The sequence below is a fragment of the Hetaerina americana genome, unplaced genomic scaffold (assembly GCF_022747635.1).
Source record: "Hetaerina americana unplaced genomic scaffold, ioHetAmer1.1.p SCAF_10, whole genome shotgun sequence".
In the NCBI taxonomy this organism is placed as follows: domain Eukaryota; kingdom Metazoa; phylum Arthropoda; class Insecta; order Odonata; family Calopterygidae; genus Hetaerina; species Hetaerina americana.
This window is the reverse complement of record NW_027286070.1, coordinates 55,807,735-55,822,237: the sequence shown is the minus strand read 5'-3', so window position 1 is coordinate 55,822,237 and position 14,503 is coordinate 55,807,735. Positions and strand designations below refer to the sequence as shown.

General features: G+C 32.5%; 1 protein-coding gene across 14 annotated transcripts in view; it reads left to right on the top strand.

Annotated features, from left to right (window-relative positions):
• LOC139700149 (CUGBP Elav-like family member 1) overlaps positions 1–14,503 on the top strand; it is a 1,070,669-nt gene extending 1,056,166 nt beyond the window's left edge. For 13 of the 14 annotated variants that reach the window (XM_071598714.1, XM_071598708.1, XM_071598713.1 and 10 more), the window contains one exon: positions 11,681–14,503. The gene's annotated coding sequence lies outside the window, so the exon portion shown is untranslated. Of the gene's footprint in view, positions 1–2,691; positions 9,196–11,680 lie in introns of those variants that run through there. The other variant, XM_071598701.1, reaches the window with a different exon arrangement.

Here is a 14,503-nt window from a genome sequence, read left to right as displayed (position 1 = left end):
TGAAGGGAGAAGGTTGACATTAGGTTCAATTTTCGTGGAATTGGGAATAAAACTGTCATTTGGAAAAAATTTTTATTTATAACTTATGCATGAATTTAATGAGAGGTATGCCATATAGATGTATCTTACTTGAATATTCATGTCAATATTATCAATTTTTTTTGTGGTATTTAACTTTTATTTGAGTATGTAAATATCACTGTCATGCCATAGTGGTCTAATTGGCACACATTAGACATTTCAAATTTGTGTGGGGTTATTTTTGGTGTTGAATAAAACTAGGTGAAAACCATATTTTTATTAGATATGATATAAATTCTACCCATTTTATTGATTTTTGCTCAACTTCTTGAAGCCAAATAAATTCTCTATTCAACTGTGACAATTTAGCTAGGCATCATGTCATTAGAATCGATATTATGCTTGAGTACCATGGGCATGAAGAACGTATTTTACTTCTCTTGAAGACCTCTTTTGGGAGAACATCTTGAGGTCAAAAGCATTAACTGGAAACTGTTTTGCTCAGATAAATGGTGAAAATGAAGTTTTGGATTACTGTATTTTCACATCGATAACACGCGTGTTATCTATAAAAAAATTTTCAGATGATCGAAAAAATGACAATGTGTATTATGTAATTTTTTTTAATGAAACATAGACGTATTTATACATACATATATCTGATATAGACATATTTTTACGCACACTATGTATAATTTTTACATACAAGGGTGGTCTGAAAAGTTTCCGACCTAAGGAAATTTCAGGAAAAATGTCTTCTTTCTTTGTTATTTCAAAAACTTTTCAGACCACCTTCTATACGTGTTCAAGATAACTATGAAGCCCTGGGCGTGCTGGTATCTATACAAATTCATGATAACTGCAAAGTTCAGGGTGCGCGTTATAAATAAGGTACGGGTTATCGATGGGAATATGGTTTTTTAGAATGAAAACATTAATTTCCATGCAGAAAATTTTCCTTGCCTTTATTAGAAAGAAAATGTCCTCATACACAATCTAATGATAGATGAATCTATTTGCAATCTTTGTATTGTAGCCCTCATTTTATTTTTAAATTTTAACAACGTTAAATTGAGAAAAGTTGAACTGTGCCTATAGTTTAAAAACATCTGTTGAGGCACTGCCCCTATCCTCTCAAAATGTAGATTTAAAGCAGAGCTTAAAGTTTCCAAAGTGGCTGTACCTTTTAACTATGGTGTACTTGCCAAACGTGAAAATAAGAATAATTGAAGAATCATTGAGTTAATTCATTTGCGTTGAAATCTTTTGTAATGACATAATCGATTGAACTTCAGAGTTTGAAAATATCATGGTAAAATAGGAAATTTGGCCTGAAAATCATAGATTGAATTAGAATATGAAAAAAAAATTAGTTGATGCCATTTTATCTGAAAAATGCTGTTTTCAGAATATTAATTTTTTCAGGTTACCATATACCTTGTATAACTGTGCTAATAATATTAGTTATTCATTAATTTAAAGCATTGGATGCCTAATCCATGACATGGGTCACTGTAACTGATATTTTCAGCTGGAAAAATTCAGCCATTTTGATCTGGAAAATTCTTTAATCCTTTGATTATGTTCAAATGATATAGTTGTCATTTGTATCTTTGCATGCATGTAATTGGAATTGATTAATGTCTCTTTTCCATCACAACGATAAGCTTATATCAAAGCCTCAAATAATTGGAGCGTAGTTAATTACGAGGGTCATCCGGAAAGTAGTACCCGTTCGTGAAATAAAGACACAAAAGTAAATATTAACAAACATAAAAAATTTTATTTGAAAGAGGATACTTTAAACTACTTCTCAACATAATCTCCAAGCAAATTAAGGCATTTGTCATAACGTGTGACAAGTTTCTGTATTCCTGCTGCATAGTCCTTCGCCGCCAGCTCATTGAGATACGCGAGGGACCCATCTTGCACAAATTTTTGCATAATGCAGATGGTGTTTAACAATTTCATGAACAATTGTTCGAGAAACATTGGGAAAATGCTCACAGATGTCATCAATTGTGACGCGCCGATCGTTCCTCACGAATTCGTCAACTGAGCTCACCAGTTGGTCTGTAATGACAGACGGTCTCCCCGAACGCTCATCGTCGTGTGTGTTCCCCCTCCCCATGTTGAAGTTGCGACACCACCGCCGAACAGACGACTCGTCCATTACATTGTCTCCATACACCTCCTTTAATTGGCGATGAATATCACATGGGCGAACGTTTCTTGCATTGAGGAATTTAATCACTGCCCTCACTTCACAACTGGCGGCGTTCTCAATTTTTTTAAACATTGTAAACAATCACAGAAACAACACAGGCAATGCTAGCGTCACGCAACTTGGCTCAGAGAAGGCAGACAAGCCACTGAAGCTATCTGACCTCGTCCAGCGGCTACTCGCGTCGTCAGCACTTCATGCGGCACGAACGGGTACTACTTTCCGGATGACCCTCGTACAAAATTAATCACAAGTTCAGGCATGAATATTAGTTGAATTTTTGCATGAAAATTGGGATTCTGTTCAGTATAGTCACTTGCATCACTATAGTCACCTTTGGCATATATTAGTATTTCTCATAGTTTAAATATTTCAATTTTATTGAGAATAATTGTCAAGGAATAAAATATACAGTAGTGTTAACTGATTAACACTTTTTGTTTCAGGTTTTCCAATTTACTAATAATGATGGATATTGGCATTATATAAATGTTATACATCAGAAACAAGATCAGTTTTAATTTTAGATTCAAACAGCTATTTTAATGTGAACAATGCTTTAACTGTGGTATTGTTTTAAATTTGAATTGAGTATATTAATAATTGAGAAGAGTTTCACAAGCTACAGAAAAGGATTGAAAATCGTCTTGAGAGTGAATAATCTACTAAGACAATGTGGGGATTCTGACTTTTGACTTTTGTTCAATATATTATTAGTGGCATAGCAGACAGAACAATTTGGATAATAATTCACTTCCTGCAGTTTTTTTAATTGGAAAGCACACTGTGATTATTCAACCCTTATTCCACAAGTTCCAGTGAGGCCATGGTATTGATCAGTTATGTGCTCAGGGAAATACACAGTACTCATCCCTGGTGTGGGCTCAGAGCTTTAAAGTTGAGGTTGAATGTTGTATGAACAGGAAGGTATCATCAAATTTTCATATTCTTGCACTTATAGTCCATGCTAGTCTTTGTACTGTCTATAATCTAGAGTTGTGAGCTGATATAAGTAGGTGTGTGAAGCATACATGTTTTGTGGAACTGTTTTTAACTGTGACGGGAAAACTGTTTGTAACATTGTTATTATGAAGTCTAATTAATGTTTCTAAAAGTATTTTTTACATTGGAAGTCCTTTTCGAAAGACTGATATACTTCAGTGTATTTTTATACACCAGTTTGTACAAACATATTTATTTGTAAATCTGTTGTTGTGATGGTCTGCCAAATGTTAAGAGGCTGGCCTGGAGGTTGAAGCTGATTTTGTTACTATCATCACATTAGCCAGTGTTTTCAATACTACTCTTTTTTGCGACATTACGGAGGTTTAATTAACTGATTAATTATAGAGAACAATTCTATGCAGTGTTAGCCTTTATTTCACATTATTAATGTAGGAATTACAATCTGTTGTTAATATTTTCAGATTATTATTGGCTTATTTTTGAGTTATCATGACATTAGCTTAGTAGCACAAACTAAAATGTCAATTATAAATTGCCACTTGCTTTATTATCTTCAGTGATAGTTAACACATACACTACAGGCACAAATGTGTGTACTTGTGTTTTTATCTATTTAATGCATTACTCTGAAATCAAACATCAAATTCTAATGAAATATAACATTAAATAGAACTCAAGTGAAGTAGGTTGTTTTATTTGCCCATAAATAAATTTGATAGCACATATCTTGTTCAAGTAATAGATTTATTTTTAGATAGTATTTTGTGATCAAAGTTTTCATTTTGTGAAACTACTTTGACCTTGGCATGGTTTTAACGATTCCTAGTCACAAAGCATGCCTTCCTGATTGCAATTAAACTTTGAGGTTAGTTCATGGCCCTTTACTTGGAAGCTTATCTGATTAGACATCATTTATAATTTAACTTTCAATATTTTTTAATAAGTATCAACCCTGGTAAAATATTAGCCTAGAGACCAAATAGCCACGTATGAAACATGATTGTGGTAATAAGAAAATAAAGTAGGACCTTCAATTTGTTGACATCAAATTTGAAAATCTTTATAAATAGTCAATATGTAAATCCCAACTCCTGCCATGGAGAAAAAATACTCAACATTGAATTTATTTTTCCAATAAAATGTCTTTTATTAGTTTGCAAAACAATACAGATAAAACAATCCTTCTTTTGTAAATCATCAAATTCATGCCACTCACTCTTTCATTTTTAACTTAGAATGAACTAAAAAAGCTAAGCTGAAACTATATAAGATTTATTCCATCTAGTCCAGTCAGTTCACTTACTTGAAATAATTTAATATATATCCAGATGATGTACTCCAAAATTTTTTCTTGTTACGGGAAAATTCCCGAACAATATCCCGTTTTACAAGTGTTATGAGGATGTATAAATCAAGTTTGTAAATTTGTGAGTGCATTTACATATTTATGCTCTCATGTATTGCAGAATTTGAATTATTATTTTGATGTACCTTCAAACCATTTTCCTATTATTGAGATGACATTTAAAATCTTATATTTAAGTTATCGTATCAATTTGCAAAAAAAATTGAATTGCAAGTCATTGTTCATTATCCTTCTTTCTCCAAATCTAATAATTTTTGTGAAGGAACAGCTTGGAATTATTTTTTCTTATTCCATTGAAAAAATTTAAAAATTAATACATATTGAAACCAGTGATATCATGGCATGCGTATCAGCATCTTTCCATTGAAATACACAAGTTATGTTTTGCAAATTCTCAGAGCATTGCCATTGTATTTTGCTATGAGTAGTTAGGTATTTTTATTTATTAACCAGTGGCATTTGACCCAATGAAGCAAGTGAAGCAAAAGTGCTGAACAAAGTTGAATGGAAAAAATACTGAGAGATAAGATTCACACCTTATGTCCATGTCTAGTACCTGATGAAGCCTCAGGGAACCAAAACATGCATCACATTGGAGTTTCCTATTAGTTGGAAAGAGGTATTTATTTTATTCTTCATTATGAATATTAAAAATCTATATTAAATGGTTTCAGAATTTAAAGTCAGCAAAGAATGCATATCACCTGGTATATGGAATAGTGTGTGGCACCAGTTAGTTGAGGCATTGTTTTGCTCAGCAGTAGCCAAAGACTCATCTATTTTCTTCACTGATGCATATGCTACTTGGGGTTGCTAAGGCCAGCAGAGTAAGAATATATCCATATTACCTAGACTTGGATAAAGTTAGTAAGCTGAAGTTGTGAATGACTTCATACTGTTTATTTTAATTGGCTAACAGAATCAGAGGGATGTTAAATAAAAAAGTAGCTTTGCATAATATTCAGGGGATGTTAGTTGAAAAGGGGTCCATGTGGCCTTTTGTTGAAGCTTAATATCACAATAATGTGGTACTAGGTCAAACATTGCAAGTGATATTTTTCAGGACAGCAGAAAATATTAGTGTGAGGTAAATGTTGTCATTACTGGTATTAACGTAGTGATTTTGTTTTTCCATGTACATGCATAGATGGAAATAATTGTTTTCATTGCCTGAGATGCTTGCTTCAGTGAATTTAAACAATTTTAGTTACATGTTTCATGGCTACGTAATTACACGTAGAGATACTTTAATAATCATGTGCAGTATCCAATGAAAATGACAAAAACCACGTAATTACTCCCTGGTGTAGTCTCGAGGTGACAATGTACTAGAGTTAATATTTTTGTTGTGATCCATAATATGTTTCGGCATACTGGAGGAATAGGGCTTTAGAAGGGAAGGTCACATGCTGAGGAGCTATGGCTTGTTAGATTAGGTTCAGAAAAGATGAGCCACTGTAAAGAGGAATATGATGAGGCTCTGTTTGTTATGTGCTTTCTGATTCGCAGTGGTTATAATCCTAACATGATCCAATAGTGTCTCGAGCAGTCTTTATGCAAATTTTTGCCTTTACAAGCAAGCCCTCTTAAAATTTAAATCAAAAAATGAGTTGTGTTAGGGATCTAACAAATCAAGATGTAAAAAAAAGGTCATTAGCATGAGCATGCATCTTCATGACTCTGTTTTCTTCTCTGATTCATCCCTCCATGTCATTCCTGCCATCCTAGTCTCCACTCTACTGTTTGAACATCATGAAAGATGCTTACTGTCTTAGGTAAAATAAATAGCACACACGCCCACATAGTTTTTCACCTCTCCTTACTAGCTCCAAATTAATTTTTTTGTAAAATATCAGAGAATACTGCACATCTCTTAAAGTTGTGCTTACAATCTGAGAACAAAAAGCAGCAATTCCTCCCTGTTCTTTTCTCACCAATGATGTTGTCTATTTCAGTAACTGTGGCCATTCTTCCCACATTTCATTATTTTCACTCCTGCACTGTCCCTCTATTTTTTCCCCCTTCATGCTCAACTCTGTACTTCTGCTTCACCTACTTCAACAATCATGACACACCACTGGTTTTAAATATCATATGTTAAAAAGCAGTAAGAGTAGCAATCAGAACCTTTCAGATTTGATTTTCTTTTTATGTAGCAGTCATTCTAAAATCTAAGTTTCATGCATGTTCAAAGTAGCAGAGCTTCCAGACCATTGCAAAAAAATCATGACAAATATCTGAGGTCATTTACATGGAGTCTTGTCTACCACATTTGTACTTGATATTTCTATTTTTTAATGCTTGCTTTATTGAAGGAAAGATATTTTTTCATTTCGCCTTCATGCAAGCAGCTGTAGGCATCTTTTTGGAAATAGCAAATTCATCTAGCTTTTAAACCAGCTCCAAAGTATGAATATTCTCATCACTTCTGCAAAATGAAGCAGCGGTTGTAATATTTTTTTACAAAATGATGATATTCAGGTTGTTCTATCTTCAGAGTTTTCAGTTTATGTTTCGTATACATTTATTTAAATTAAAGACACATGAGAATATTAAATAATTAGCAATCCTAAGTCATGCCCTTTTTATACATATCATTATACTATGGAATTATTTACGTTTTTGCATGTAATGTTTTCATTGTTAATCCATATCAGTATTTAAACATTAATATGAAGCTTAAGTGCCATTAATTATTCTTCAATTTTGCTGCCATAAACTAATTTTATTCTGTGATAATTTTGAACTATGTGATTGAATTATTGAAGCCAAATTGAAGGGCAAAGAAATTGCATCACCATAGGAATACAGACTAAAAAATTAAATCAAAAACAAATTTTAGAATATGGCATAATGTCACGTGTTATGGCAGCAGTCAGCATGGTAACAATTGCAAACTACAATACCATTGCTGAAATGTAAAAAAGTGATGTAATTTTGTGTTACCAAATGCCTCTTTCAAACGTAATAAATATTTTGTGATTGCTCATAACTCAAATTGACCATCGGATAAATTTTTACCGCTTTTCATTTTATCACCTTGAATAATTCATTATATTTTGAAATAAGACTGTTCTTTGACAATGTAGACATACAAATGTCCTTGTGTGTATGTAGCCATCATGTTATTTATAAGAGAAAATATTGTGGCCAAGTGATGAGTTGCTGCTCCTGGAATTTAATGTAATGATGGGAGCTCATAATATGTCTCGTAAAAGTGGCTAATTTGATATAAATTTTCATAGTAAAGTAGGTGTGGTATTACAATATTGTCAATAATATCTCAGATTAGGTAATATGAGGTCATTGCAATGTAATTTGGTCATGGGAGTTCCAAAGATAAGAAGTTGGAATTACTTAATTGATGTTTAAGACTTATTTGTAGAATCTTCAGGGAGTGAAATGACATATTCATATGGGATATAATCTTATGCAGTGTTTCTAAGCTGCCTCCTTTTTTAATGAAAGCCCAATCATAAATTGCAGTGTGGAGAGGCTAAGGAAAGTAAATGCCAATTCTAAGTTTAACTGAACTTCATAGTTCCCTTCTCAATAAATTTGTTGTAGTTTCAGATGGTTTTATGAAGCAGAACTTTCTCCCTACTCGTGCTGTTATGCATGAGATGACAAAGATAAGGACTTTAGTGGTTTAGAAGCTGCAGGAGATGATAATTAACGAAATTTCTGCTTCTCACTTTGAATAACCAATTTGCTTGTTCTTAAATATGGTCCCCTACATTTTTGGTGATTTATCTATTTATTGATAATTGCATTGGGGTAAAATTGCACTTTTTCAAGGTATGACAGATTTGCTGCATTTTCAAAAAAGTGATGGATATTTTATAAAGCACACTTCATTTGGAAGTTCTTGTATATGGCAAATGTGTTAATATTGGGTCATTTAAATTTTACTTGATATATGAATACCAGGAAATGAGACAATGGTGGTTACTTAATTTGTTATATATGTGAAATGGTCTCTCTCAGAACATTCAGTGAAGTATTTCTTCTCTTAACTTGTGCTCTTTTGATATTGGCTGCGTGCATACAAGTGATTGTGGGTGATATGCCATTGTTACTTCAAATGTTTTATTTAATGACTCTTTAAAGTACCAACATGTTCTGTTTATGGTATTTATTGTAACTGCAGTTATTGAAATTATTCGTAAATGTAATTTTAAACCAAAGGTTTAACTCTGTGATGGAACTATAAATGAATAAAAGCATTAAAGAGAGTTTTCAATAAATAAGTTTATTTTATTTCATAAGATCTTGCAAATTTGTTTTAAGTGAATAACAGTTGCATTATGGAAAAAAATACTTTTTTGTGATGTGGTTCAAATTTCAAGTGGAAAATATTGTAAAATATTACAGAGATGTAGTCAAAAATTGCTTATTGTTACCTACCTGTCTATCATTGTCCACACACATTAATTTTATGAGACTTCATGTAGAATAATGAGTAATTATTGTGTGAATTAGCTCTTTGCTGTTCAATACACAGTTGTGATAACTTGTCATGTCCCTGCACGCTCTGACTGTATTGTTTCATTATGATGCTAAACCATACTTTTAGTGGCTTTTCTCATTAGCTTATTACATGAAAGGTGGCTATTTTGTGAGCACTAATTGTTAGTAACATTCATTAATCTTTTTATAAAGTTAGAAGATATTAGAAATAAAATGATGTTAAAAAGCATACGCAGTAATTAAGTTATGTGGATAATACCTACATTTTAAAAATTGGTTATTTAAATAAAAATGCCTAGGAAAACTTCACCATTATTTGTAATAATTTATTCTTAAAGTATAGTATTACATTGATTTTACATATTTTCTGAAGGAATGCTCTAATTATTATCTGCTTATCATAGAAAGGCCCTATCTAGATACATAGATATACAAAACAAATTATTATAGCCATGTATTTCATAGGTTAATTTTTAAAAATCAAAAGCTAATCATTTTGATAATCACTTTGATTTCTTAACCTCACATTCATATGGAAATAATATAACTAGCCTTTAGGTACTAATTGCCAATTGGTCAGATTTACGTCCATGTTATATAATGAGAAATGGCTGTTTCATGCAATCTTTATTTGATATATTTTATTATAAAATCTAAATTATTCTAAATTTGTAACCTTGTGAAAGCTAAAAAGTTAGAAGTTATCTAAATGCTTGAACAGCAACTTTTGTATCCATCATAAAAAATGAATGTGCAGTGTTTTCCAACAAATTGACAAATTTGTTAAAGGAATTCATAGATCAGCAACTTAACTTTTTTGTCCTAGTCTTGACTTTGAATTTTTTATTCATTTACTATTTATTTATTCAGCACTTTTTGGCCTTTTACATCGGGCTATTAATAATGGACACAATTATGACACAGTGGACACAATTACGAACACCCCAGCACTAAGTGGAGGAAAACCCACCCAGGCGGGAATCAAACCAGCGACCCTTGGGTTGGCAGACGTTACCCCGCCACCACCAGGGCTGGCAATTTAAGATGCCTTTCTTCAAATAATTTTGTATATTCAATGAAAAAGGGTGAATGCATTCCCTTAAGACATGAGAATTCATGCTTTGTTGTGCACTGTTGTGAAAGTATAATTAATCAGCTTAATCATTGTCATGCACATTTAATAATTTCAAAGTGAGGATGCAGAAACACCTAAAAAGGTTTTAAATCTTAATGATTGAAAAAACTCCTATTTTAACCTATACCCCAGATAAGCGATCTTGCTGAACAGGTGTTCTGTGAAAAAATTGTTTGGAAATCCAAATGGTCTTTAAAATATGAAATTTTGAAACAATTTTGTTTGAAACCATCATTTTATTTTGTTCCAATATAAATTGACTTTCACTTTAAATAGCAGCGGCTACTGTCTTTTTGCCCAGTTATTACCATTTAGTGTAATAATGTCATTGATATGGATAATCTCCCTTGATGATATTTTATATTGATAAATTCCAAACAAAAACTTCGAACCATAATAGCATTTAAAATAAAATTTAAACTTCGATTCTAAAGTTGATAAAGGGATCAAAGTGATAATTTTTAGGGAAAAATATGCCTCGAAGTGTCATGAAGTGAGTTCTCATGTTGAGTTGTTTGTATTTTATCCTAGGAATAGTGATGCACTTAACTTTTAAAGAGATAGTTAGGTTCTGAAATAGAGAGTAGGTATTTATAGAAGTTGATTTTGTAGCTTATGGAGTTGCTCATGGAAATTATCTGAAATAAGAGGACATTTTGAAGTTTGTGATTTAATTCGTACATTGCATGGCGGAGAGGAACTGTTGTAATACTAGAGGCATGCATGTGTGTTTAACTAATTGTGGTTTAGTTTTCAGTATTAATTTTTTTTGTTTGTGAATGACCTTCATTTGTATTAAAAAGTGACTTCTAATGTATGGCTTTTATTCTGATATGTGACAGAATTGAGATGTCAATAGGCATGGTTGATGTTCAGTACAATTACCTTGATTTCTAGTTTTGGTTGATATTTGATTTATACTGAAAACAGTTAATACAATGAAGTTAAATGGAATTGTATTTAAATGTGGAATATATCATTACACCTTAGATCAGATATTGTTTAAAATTTCAAAACTTTGGCTGTTCTAATTGAGTTATATAATAGAAAAGCCAGATGCAATGAAATTTACTTGCATAAAAATTGGTTCTTTGTGCACATTAGATACACAACACTTGCCAAACATGATTTTCACTGCTATTCATGATTTTATTTTTAATGGTAGCTGTTTTAGTTACTTTTTGTCACTCTTCAATTTGTTTTCAAATCCATGTTATCCTGTTTGTACAAACTGTTAGACAATTACTTGTTTTGTCCTAACTTATAAGTTCCACCATCCCATTTTGTTGCCTCCTTAAATGTACTTGACTGAATCCTTGAATGGTGCTCAAGAACCTTGAATGGACTTTTAGCTCTATGATGTGGCACATGTGTGTATTCCTCTTCTTCCCTGTTTGTCTATGTGTAAACACTAACTCTTTATTATTTCTTTTTGTATCTTTATCCACCATCTGTTTTTAACATTGGCGTTCCCTCTGTTTTTCTCCTGGACCATTAGGTGGCGTGCGTGTGAATTGTGACCTTGATTAGACCTTGAATCTGCTCGATCGATCGCCGTCCCTGCACGTGTACGTCTCGTAAGTGTTTGCCAATCAAGAGCCACTTTTGGCTTAGTTTGGACATTGCCTTTTTGTGTGTAGGTACATTCGTACAGCCATATCAAAAAGTTCAAGGGAATTGAGTTGAAAGGTCACTGGACTCTGTCATCACATGTTGCTGACTTACAAAGGGAGTGATTGGTGATTGAATCCAATTGCTCCACCTCAAAGGAGCCTTTGCCCTTGTCAGGGCACTATAGCTAGATTTTTTTGTTTTCCTGAACAAAATTTTATTATTTAATGTTACTGTGGCTTTTTTTCTTATGTACAAGGATTTTCTTTAGTCTGTGGATTATTATTTTTGAAAGAGGAAAAGTACATTTGTGTTAACTATTCACTTGTTGCTTAAAACCCCCATTTGTATGTGTTTTTTGTTTTGTCATTTTTAGTGATTGAGGAAATTTATTTAGAATGAATGAATGACATGTAATGTGCATTCACAGTATATTTGGGGGGGATACATTTTCCTAGTCCAGTGTGATGAAAAGTTAAGACAAATATGTTATGTATGAATTATTAAAAAATTGTGTAAATGTAAATGTTAAAAAGAGAAGGGATGTGCTAAGAGGTGCTATTCCCTGAAATGGTGCTTTGTTGTTTAAGCATCTTATACAACCAAATAGATTATTAATTTCAACCAAAGACATGTGTCAATGTTATGTTGGTTTTTGTTTATGGGTTTATCCACATGATAATAATCCATGGTTGTGATAGCCCATGTGTGATTTATCACATTGATTTGTACTTAATGAAATGTGGATACAAGTAATGTGTGTGCTTAGTTTTGTGGCCAGTTTGGTTTTATTATTAACCGTCACATACAGATGTATAAAGCAGGGCTCCTCTGGCAGCTGTTTAATATGGTCTTATGGTGAATGCACTGTTCGCTAGTTATAGTTAATATGTATTGTTTTCTGATTCTAGAGTCAACTTTCATGTTATTTGTTTATGTAAGATTTCATTTTAAGCTTTATAGTCTATGTTGCCCTGCACTGGTCCTAATGCATGGCTTTAGTGGTGATTGATTACTCCTGTGGGATGTTAATTTGTTGTTTGTTTACTATATGTAGTTATGGTAAAATTTCGTGTTGTTTTTCATATAAAATGTCCACAGGGCCTGGTTAATGTGCCATTTGTGTTGACAGATACCTTGTAAAACTTATATAATAAGTTTGTTTGTTAGTTGAAAATTACTTAGTTTTCATATAATTTGAGACAGTTTTTAATGGTAAGTAGCAAATGGAAGCTATGAAATTTCACCTTAGATTAATGTTCATTATCTGTATGCTATTGACTTCCTTGGTTCCAGGTCCTTGTTTTGTTTATTTGTTGTATTCGTAAGACCAGTCATTTTTGTTTTCACCAAACTGTAAATTTGAAAGTTCATACACGGCATGGCCAAACAACTAACTCCATACAACTATTCATTATACCCGCTTTTTGTCAAACCATTGCATCGGCAAATCATGGGCTGCTAATTTCTCTATCAAATTGTGCACAGAGTACCTTGCAAGCCGAGTATCTTAGAGATAAGAAGATTACTAGTCAGTACTTGATTACCAGTATGTCATTCGATTTGTTTTTGACTGCCAGTGTCTGCATACCCAGGGATAAGTAGTAAACTGCTTAAGAGTTGATGGTATTTTGTGACCAAGTTTTAATTCAAGTTAATTTTGATCAAATTTAGGGCCAAAGCAAGTTACAGTTATAATATTAGAATGTTCCTTGATTATCTTGGAGGTGTATATACTCTTGCTTGATGTTTAAGCAAAGGGTCTGCCACTGGAAAGGTTTTGATTGCATCATTAAGTGTGGGTTTATCAATATTTTTGAGAGATCGATCAACCAATGGAAACATACTGTGTGGTGTATGGAGCACAATTTTCTATCCATAATGAAGTTTTATTGTTTTTTGGACCAGTGTAAATGAGAGAAAAGGTTTGTGATGTTTTGTATTTTAATTTGAAAAATTTGAAGCTGGTTATACCCCAGAATGATCAATGTGAATCCCATTTATTACTTTATTTTGATAAAGTGTAATATTTTATTGTTGGAACTACTGATTTCTACATGGCTGTTGGTCAAAAATCTCAGGTAAATTGTAAACTATGCCTGTCATTTGTTCCCGGTTTACATAGGGGTTACATGTGAGAAAAAGAACCAGATATTTAAAATTGTAAAAAGAAAAATTGAAGATGAAACAATTATTATTGATAAGGTCCAAATGATAATAAATGTTTTGCTATATTTGTTTATTAGATGGTTGGGGAATCTGAAAAACATTACAAATGATGAAATTGCTGAAAGTGTAGGTATTTGTGAAACCCACACTAGCTTAAGTTTTCAGTACACAACCATTTGCTAAAAAAATTAAAATGTAAAGAAAAAAAATTGAGGACATTTTAGAACATGAAGCAACATGAACGTGTGATGGGGTGTGTCAGTTGGCAGTGGAGGGAAGGGATGAGGGTACAAGGGTAAAAGAGCCCTGAAGCCTTATAATTGACTGACCTCTCAACCTTGCATTGCCCCTCCCCTTTGTGACCAAGTGAAACATTGAACTTTTGAGGGAGACATAAGGGGATTCCTTCATTTCTATGCTGAATTTAGTTGAAATAGTGACACAGTTGACTTTTTGTACTAAGGAAGAAATTCTGTATAATGAAAGTGATAACTATTCAGTGTATGAAAAGGGCAGCAAAATAAATCCTATTTTGGAGATA